This window comes from Canis lupus, chromosome 21, assembly GCF_011100685.1.
Source record: "Canis lupus familiaris isolate Mischka breed German Shepherd chromosome 21, alternate assembly UU_Cfam_GSD_1.0, whole genome shotgun sequence".
NCBI classification, from domain to species: domain Eukaryota; kingdom Metazoa; phylum Chordata; class Mammalia; order Carnivora; family Canidae; genus Canis; species Canis lupus.
In genome coordinates, this window is record NC_049242.1 from 48,810,534 (window position 1) to 48,820,531 (window position 9,998).

The 9,998-nt window shown below is 34.8% G+C and overlaps 1 long non-coding RNA gene across 1 annotated transcript in view; it reads right to left on the bottom strand.

The window, feature by feature from the left end:
- LOC106560206 overlaps positions 1–4,861 on the bottom strand; it is a 47,821-nt gene extending 42,960 nt beyond the window's left edge. Inside the window, exons 1-2 of the long non-coding RNA XR_005375881.1 lie at positions 4,724–4,861; positions 1,954–1,997 (exon numbers count right to left, since the gene is read on the bottom strand). This is a non-coding gene — a long non-coding RNA (uncharacterized LOC106560206). The remainder of the gene's footprint in view (positions 1–1,953; positions 1,998–4,723) is intronic.
- Between the last annotated feature and the right edge of the window lie 5,137 nt (positions 4,862–9,998).

Here is a 9,998-nt window from a genome sequence, read left to right on the forward strand (position 1 = left end):
AAATCAATTATCACTATAGAAAAAGAATATTGGTACATCTTATCAGAATTATCATACGAAAAACAAACTAACCTGCATTTTTAGGTACTTCCACTTATTATTTTGTAATCCTGTGATAAGTTTCTAAATTGGATAAGATACTGAAAACTGAAAAAAAAACTGAGGCATCTTCCAGGTAAGTAGACATAAAGAAAGGACTCACAGACCCAGGTCTGCAAGACCTATGTTCTTTCTATCGGAACATGATTTTGTGGGTATTATCTAGCTATTTCAGAGCAATTCCAATCAAAGCGAAAGAAGTCAGAGATATTTTCAAAACCTCAGCAGAGATTTCAAATGTTACGCTTCTAATGCCTAAAATATCAAGTATCCTGACATCAAGAAAAATGGATTTATGGGATCCCTGGGTGGCGCAGCAGTTTGGCGCCTGCCTTTGGCCCAGGGCGTGATTCTGGAGACCCGGGATCGAATCCCACGTCGGGCTCCCGATGCATGGAGCCTGCTTCTCCCTCTGCCTATGTCTCTGCCTCTCTCTCTCTCTCTTTGACTATCATAAATAAATAAAAATTTTTAAAAAATGGATTTAGGTTAAAAACACTAACCTCCTGGTAATCAGGTAAACTGAAGTATTTGATTAATAAAATGGGATTTTAATAATAAATGGGTTTGGTAGTCAAAATCTTTTTACAACAGATCTTTGGAGTAGAAAACAGGACATCACATGTCCATAAGATCAAGATTCTGCAAGCGTCCAAATTCTGCAGCGTACACAGATGCTTTTTACTCTTACCTCTACGTCTCCCCCAGCTACTTCTCGCCGTGTGTCCATGAGTATGGTCAGCCTCACAACCATTTGGAAAATCCCTGCTTATCTTTTACCAGCTCAAATGTCACCTCCTCTTTGTAAACTTTCTTAATCCCTTCACAGGCTGAACTATCTCTCCTCTATGTTCCCAGATGAAACTTTGAACTTGGCTTTAAGGAGTATAATATCACAGCACTTAGTCTGACACAGGTTTTCCTGACTAGGCTGTAAATGATGACTGAATTAAAGAAATATGCCATTTAAATTCCTAAATCAAAACGCAAAACATCTGTCACAGAGTAAACGTTCAATTAGAGTACTCCCTCCCTTATCTGTGGGGATATGTTCCAAGACCCCTCCCCTAGTGGATTCCTGAAACCACAGATAGTACCAAACCCCATATATACCTATATATCCATACCTATGATGACGTTTAACTCATATATTAAGCACACTAAGAGATTAACGACAATTCAGAACAATTACAATATACTATACTAAATTATGTGAATGTGGTCTCTCTCTCAAAATACTCATTGTACCGTACTTACCCTTCTTTGAGACTGTGGTTGACCACAGCTTAACTAAAACCACGGAAATCAAAACTGCAGATAAGAGGGGACTACTGTAATACTGGGTAAACTACTGATTGAACAAAGTCTTATTAGAATTAGAGTTATAGTTACAAGTTATCTAAATGACTTAATCAACTGTGTGAAATTAAAGATTTCTTAAATGTAACACACATCGAAAACCCCCAGGAATTCAGGCCTATGTATGCTTTGTTTTTAATACACGAGTTTATCACTAGCCTGGCTAATTGTACATTCTCCCTACACAGGTAAATTTGTTCAAGTAGAATGATCACCTAGAAATATCGCTGTGTCTGAGAGGTTCTGAGGATGGTCAGGCCTCTAAATCTCACCAATATTCTGACCCAATGAACCCTACTGACTCCTCCTAAACTGTTCTTTGCTTAGAAGTGGATTTTCCTAGATCTCTGATGACATGAATACCCTTCAAAGAACCTACTGTTGTTTATGTTGGTCAACACCACTGTACATTCATCACCAGAAACCTAACAGATGACCAATTTAGCAGAAACATGGAATATGCTCTAAATAGGAATCACTTCTAAATGAACTTACTGAACTTTGTATTGTCACAACAAATCTTCTTTTCTTGACGGTTCCTAAAAAAAGATAAAAACTTGTAAAATTTAGTAAAAAGTGCTGAATGCTATTTTACTAATGTTTTGAACTACTTTACTTATGTATTTACTAATAAGATCTGTTTCAATAAAATCTCACTTAATCTTTAACATTAAAAAATAATGTACTAGGGGATCCCTGGGTGGCTCAGCAGTTTGGCGCCTGCCTTTGGCCCAGTGCGCAATCCTGGAGTCCCGGGATCGAGTCCCACGTCAGGCTCCCGGCATGGAGCCTGCTTCTCCCTCCTCCTGTGTCTCTGCCTCTCTCTCTCTCTCTCTGTCTATCATAAATAAAAATAAATAAATAACTCTTAAAAATTTTTAAAAAATAAAAAATAATGTACTGATCTTAATTTCAAAAATTTAACACCTAATTATAATTAATGTATGTGTTGTACAAAGTGTAGCAAAATATTAGTAGTGTCTCAAGATTGCTATCTAAGATCCAGAGCATATAAAATTTCCCTTTCAAGAACTCAACCTTATTTCCTTGTTATAAAACATGCCTCTAGTTATTTGAAAATATTTACAGAGGAAAAAATACACCAAAAGTTATCTACAAAGACTGTTATTGATTACTCTAGGAATCTAACCCATTTAAATACTTCTAAGAGTTATCTTGGTGATACAGTTTGGAAATGCTTGTTTGAACAATTTAAGCTTAATCTTACTATGCTCGTAAACATAAACACAGAATACGAAAGAACACAACACAAACTGTTGGTTTTATTGGTATTACAGTGTAGTTTTAATACAAGCGAAATATAAACACAACAGTTAGATATTCAGTCGTTTATCCTGTGAAACAAAATGTCAAGATCAACGTTGAAGCACTTATAAAAATGAAAATGTATAAAACACCTTCTTCAATTAACTCTAAGGACAACATATACAAATGCAAAATGTGAAAGTGTCAATAATCACATCAAATGTGGAGCTGTTGACTGAGGAGTCAAAAATGATTCTACTTTTAAAATTAAATAGCTCCAGGTAAAAGCATGTAATGTCCTACACCCTACTATCTCTGTATTCTGCATAGAGTTCCAAGGCAAAGATTGCTTCTGGCTTTCTGAGCCACCAGAGACGACGATGACCTGTGTGGCTGACTTATCACAGGCCTTTTAGTCTTCTTTCCCGATAGGTCCTTAGCTTCTTTGGAAGGAGGCATATGAATGGGTTTCCATGGAATTGGATTATAAAAGGCTGGTTCTGGATAAGAATTTCCACTGTAAAAATCTAAAATTATTAAAAAGAACAAAACAAACCAGAAATAACTCCTTGAGATCAAATAAACTATTTTTAAATTCCTAGAAAAATGTTACAGTATCAAAACAGCAAAAACATCACTGACAAGCCAATTTAATACAATTAAAATTTGAACTCTACAATAGGTTCAAACAAGTAACATTTTTCAAAGACAGCAAGTATTGCAGTAAAAATTAAAATATAAATAACTAAGAAAGTCCAAAGAGTGCTATAAAATCTACATAAATAAAAAATAGAAAAATTTTACTAAGAAATTACTTTTAGAACCCTTAAACTGATCAAAATCTTCATTTTCTTAACTCAGTCTGGGAAACCAGATTGCATACTAGTTTTCCCTCATCAGACACTGAACTTTAGAGAAAAAAAAGCTATGATGTATATATAGCTAAAGTGAATCAAAACTCTTATTCAGAATCACTGAAATATTATATTACTATCACTCAATCAGATTTCAAAGTACCACTGTAATTTTGATTATTAAGAGCCGTAAAGCACTTGCAGACAAATGTTTACTTGAACAAAATATTAAAGTGGAAAAAAGTTAATAAAATAATCCATTACTGTAGCAAACAACTTCTAACCGATATATATTATATATATTCCCACCTGAAGTTCTAACTTTACTATCCAATTGGTTGGTTAAAATCACTACTTACTCCTTTTTTCAAACAGAAAAAGAGACAGAAACAAGCAGACCATGTCTAGTGCCTAGTAGCTGTAATGGATGGCTTTTGTGACACGTAGGAGCGGCCTAAACCCTGACAGCAGGAATGTGTCGTTCCGACACTGGCAACCCACTTTGACTGCATAGATATGTCAACACACACTTCACCAAGACGGTCAAAACAAAGTCTGGAATATGTTCTATTGTGTGAACAGAACAGAATGGGAGTATTTTTAATAATAAATCACTTAAACAAGTGAAGGCAGCTGTCAGCAAGGTATGAGCTTCCAACATGAAGTACAAAGAAAAACATGCACTGCCATTTATAATCAGAGCGAGCCTAAAGGCCAACCAGTTCTGTGTGGGGTTCATGTGCTGCCTAGTATTCCATCCTGCAAAAGGAATGTGCCAAAGACACTGATTGGAAGCTCTGGCTCAGAGACAGTTAGAAGAAGGGGAAGAAAAATGACCTCTTAAATATATCCTCATTAAAGCTTCAAAAACCAAAAATGTAAGAAAGTTTTATGTGTTTCTTAAAGTTAGAAATCATTACTTTACAGTTTTGCAACTACTGCCTATAAAATCAGATTTATAAGAGAATAACAAAAAAGTTTGTAGTATTTCTATAGAAACATAGTATGCTATAATCTTCCAGAAAATAGTAATTTGAAAGAAAAATGATTTTTACACATTTCTATTTCTGTCAAAAGGAAACATAATGTACAATATTTGCTCCTGCAAGCCATATTTATGTAAGCCACATAACATAACAACCAACCTGTAAGTTTTCCATTGGCATAACCATAGCTCTTTGCAGCTGGACGAGGTTTATTTTTTGCATTTTCCAACCATTCCTTAAACTTTTTCTCTGCTATTTCCTTTTTTTCCTGTAATTCAGCTTGCCGTTGTTTTTCTTTTTCCTTAAAATGACAAGACCAAAGAATTTCTAGTGGTGTTCTGTAGCTAAAAATTCTATTCATATTCTACTGACTCTTTTCCCCAAGAGCTTCCCACCCCAATGGCTTACTGATCATAAATATTAAATCTTATTTCTATAATTTGATAGTAAAATTTAACATGATCAGGGATGTGATCTAAAAATGATTATTTCTAAACAGTAAGCCATCAGACCCAAGAAGAAAAAAGCAATTTGCTATTTTAAAATAGAACAGTAATTTACAATAAATAAGACTTTTGTAAAAGTGCATCAAAAAATATTTAAAAGCATAAACGATGAAAAAAAGTTTGAACCTGACTGAAAATACATCAACAGGCTTGTTAATATTTCTCAACCTAAGAAAACCACAAATGCATATTCATTTCTGAAACTTACACATAGTATAAATAAGTAGGAATAGCTTCACATATTTATTTCTGTGCTAAGGTGGTGCAAATTTTCTATTGGAAACTTTCTATACAATATAGTTGGCACATATGAACACCAGAGCCATACATTCCCATTGTCCACTTTAGTAAAAATACCTTTTCTTTCTTCTTTTTCTCACATTCTTGAGCATTTTTCTTCTTTAGCCATTCTTGATATTTTTCTTTTGCCTTTTCTTGTAAATGTTCTTTCTCCAATTCTTTTGCTGCTTTTTCCTCCATTTCCTTATTAATTTTTTGTTCTCTTTCTTTTCTTTGCTTAAATAAAAATGAATAAATTTTAATTGGAGTCTGTAATAATGCTCATATAAGCAAGGAGTGCTATATGCAGTAATTTTCTAAGTTTCAGTTATTTCTTAAAATAGGTGGTTAACACAGTGGTTGACACAATGTGGGCTTATGAAAATATATAAAACATACCTGTAATCCCCTGGTCAATTTTAGTCTAGTAGCTCAGCTAGAAGTTTCTTCATGATAGTAACAAAGACCCTGCTCACCAAAGTATACTCGGAGCCTGTGACAGTGCTACGTAAACAGTAGTTGCTCAATAAAGATTTGCTGATTAGTGAACAGAAATCACAACCTGTTAGAGTGTTCTGAATCTGGTGTTTTTTAGTAATGTTTACCTTTACTCTAAAATAGCTGCCATATATGTACATTTCCTGACAGTTTGCCAATACAAATGCTTAGATAAAATCTTCACTATCTGTAAGCTACAGAGGACAAAAAAATAACATTTTGGACCATTAAACACTGTTATAAGGGCACATACAGTCAAATCTCTAGCTACATAATTCTTATACATCTTACCCAGGCCAGAGCTTGGCAAACTATGGTCCACAGACCTGCATTTGTAAGTAAAGTTTTATTGAAACATGGCCACACCCATTTATTATACATTTGTTGTCTATGGCTGTTTTTGCACTACAATAGCAAAACTGAGTAGCTACAACAGCGACTGTATGGCCTGGAAAGACAACTATTTATCTGGCCCTTTACAGAAAAAAATTGACTATGACTCAATTTTTTTTTTTTCCTTTTCATTCTGAAGATAACTTACCGACCCACCTACATTCTAAACCAATGACATGGCCTACTCTCTTTATCAAAGGTTTAGAAAATAATCTGTAAGGCATAACTGTATGCAATACAAATGCCAGATTCATTACCCTTCACAAGCAAAAGATACATGAGCAAAGAAAAAAATTCTTCCTTTGAAAGCATCTTATAGAATAATACGAGCAATTCAATTAACACCCAAGTAACAAACATCAGTTACATAGAATATATGTCAGGGGGGCCTGTACAAGAAAGACAGGTCTTAAAATTCAAAGCCCAGAGTGCCTGGGTGGCTCAGTTGGCTGAACAACCAACTCTTGGTTTCAGCTCAGATCACGATCTCAGGATCATGGGCCCTCAGGGTCATGGAGCTCACGTGGGCTCCTCAAATAAATATATAAATCTTAAAAAAAAAAAGAAAGAAAGAAAATCAAGCCTGAGTCATTCCCCGAGATACTATGTGTACTTCTGTCTTGCTGGGCTGTCAACAGCTACAAAAAGGAATCCTTCCTTGCTGAAAATCTAATTTCCATTGAAACAATACTGGATTTTAAGTACTTCATACTGTCAGAAAAGTTACAAGATTAAAAAGGATGTCACAGCATATGTCATTCACTCTGACTCACGAGACTCCTCCACAACCTCACCAACAAGCAGTCATCCCTATGCTGTCTTCAATTGTAACAGCTAATATTTATTGAGTGCGGACTCTTCCTGTTACTTTTCCATATACTTTATACATATGTACTGTGTCAATTCTTGCAACCACAGTATGAGGTAGGCACTGTTATATTCTCGACTTACAAATGAGGAAATGAGGCACAATGAAGTCATTTGCCTAAAGTCATACAGATGGTAAGTGGCAGATCACATGCAGATATTGAAATGAATGTTAAAAATAATTTTACGTCAATTAATTTGATTTAAATGAAATGTCAAAATTCCTTAAAATATCATTTTCCAAAACTGATTCAAAAAGAAAACAGAGTACGTACAAATAACTCAGAATTTAAAACTTTCCCACACAGAAAACCCCAGCCTCTAATACCTTCACTGCCAGATTCCATTGCACACTTAAGGAAGAAATAATACCAATTACTACACAAAGAATTTCAGAAAATAAAGAAAAAGGGAGCACACCCAGACTCATTTTAAGAGCCTAGTATTACTCTGATATCAAAACCAGGCATGGAAGTCATAATTTACAATGAGGAATAAGGCAAGATAACTGTTCTCATCATCAAAAACATGAAATTCTTACAGATACATTTAACAAGAGATGTATAATAGCATTGTACCTTGAAAACTAAAAAACATTACTGAGAGAAATTAATGATGACCTCAACAAATAGAAAGAAAAATGATGTTTATAGATTTAGAATTTGGTATTATCAAGATGGCCATTTTCCCCCAAATGATCTATATTTTTAATGAAATCACAATACTGTCAGGCACTATTAAAGCAAACATGATCAGAGAAACTCATAAGCTGATTCTAAATCGTATAGGGAAAGATACAGAGTAACTAAAAACAATTTTGAAAAAGAAGAAAAAAGGTAGAAGATTTATACTGATTAGAATAATTATAAATTCAATAATTATAAAGCTATAGTAACAGGCTCCTGTGGTACTGGCTCAGGATTAGATCAAAGGGAGAGAATAGAGTCAGAAACAGACCCATGCTTATATGGTCAATTGATTTTAAACAAAAGTGCCAAGGTAATTAAATGGGGAAAAGATTATCTTTTCAACAAATAGTGTTAGAACAATTGGACCTCCATACACAAAAGAATGAACCTTGACCCTTAACTCATACCACACATTAAAATGAACTCAATTACACACACAGGTAAAAACTAAAGTTACACAAATCCCCAAAGAAAACAATGGAGAATATTTATAAATGCTTGATGAAGGCAAATGTTTCTTAACTAGGACACAAAACCCACAAGCTATATAAAATGTTTTTAAATATGGAACTTTATCAAAATTTAAGACTTCTCTTAAAAAAATACCATTAAGGAAAATTAAATGGGAAGAAATACTTGCAATACATACATGTGACAGGAAAAGAATATATAATCATACAACTTATAAAAAAGACATACAATCTTTCCACTAAATGGGAAAAACTTAAGCATAAAACAAAACAAAAACAGGAAAAGTGATTGTAGACATGGTTGACAGTGTTATAGACTGAATTGTGTCCCCCCAAGATTTTTATGTTGAGGTTTTAACCTTCAAAGTGACTATATTTGGAGACAAGACCTTTAAAGAGTTAATGAAGGAGATTAAAGTCAGAAGGGCAGAGCCCTAATTCCATGGGATTGGTGTCCTTATAAGAAGAAGAAGAGGGATCCCTGGGTGGCGCAGCGGTTTAGCGCCTGCCTTTGGCCCAGGGCGCGATCCTGGAGACCCGGGATCGAATCCCACGTCAGGGCTCCCGGTGCGTGGAGCCTGCTTCTCCCTCTGCCTGTGTCTCTGCCTCTCTCTCTCTCTCTCTCTCTGTGACTATCATAAATAAGTTTAAAAAAAAAAAAAAAGAAGAAGAAGAGACATCGGGGATATTCATGTTGAGAAAAGGGCATGTGAGGGTATGGAGAGAAGGAATCTTGCAAGTCAAGGAGAGGGGCCTCAGGAGAAACCTTCACTGATAACCTGCATTTTAGACTTCCGGCCTCCAGAACTGGAAGAAAATAAATTTCTGTTGTTTAAGTCACCCAGACTGTGGTATTTTGTTATGGCAGCCCTGGTAGACTAATACAGTTAAGCTTATGAAAGATGCTAAATATCCTTAGATCTCAGGGAAACGACAATTAGAACAATGACATACTACCACATGTTTACTAGAATTACTTAAATGAAAAAGACAGACAACACCAAGTTGGGCAAGGATGTGGTGCAACTGCAACTTTCCTACCACAGTCCCGAAAATATAAAATGACACAAGCACATTAAAAAACAGTTTGGCAATTTCTTTTGAATATACTCACCATACAACTTGGCAATTCAGGGCCTAAGTATTTACCCAAGAGATGAAAACAAATATCCACACAAAGGCTTATACATAAGTGGTCAGAAAATTTTATTCATAATAACCCAAAACTGGAAACAACCCATTTTTCCATCAATTGGTAAATGGATATATAATTTGTGGTACTGCACAGAATAGAGTACTACTCAACAATAAAAAGGTACAATCTTAATAGTAGGACATTTTAAAAACAAAAGAGGCCCAATGCAGAAGAAGATATATATTCTACAATTCCATTTATATGAAATTCTGGAAAAGGCAAATCTATAATCTAAGGGACAGAAAACAGACTAATGGTTTCCTTGTAGCTGGGGCTAGTTGGAGGTGCGGGGCAGGTGGTTATATGCAAAGGGGCACAAGGGAACTTTTTGGAGAGACGGGAATATTCTATTATCTTGAGTGTGGTGCTGTTTATTATACAGGTACGTAAGTTTGTCAAACCTCATCCAACTTAAGATGGGTTTATTTTATTGTATGTAAATTACAGCTCAATGAAGTTTCTTTTAAACATCAATCAAAAGGACTTTCTGTAGAATCTAAACTAGAAAAGAGAACATGGAATGCCTTTAGTTAGCTA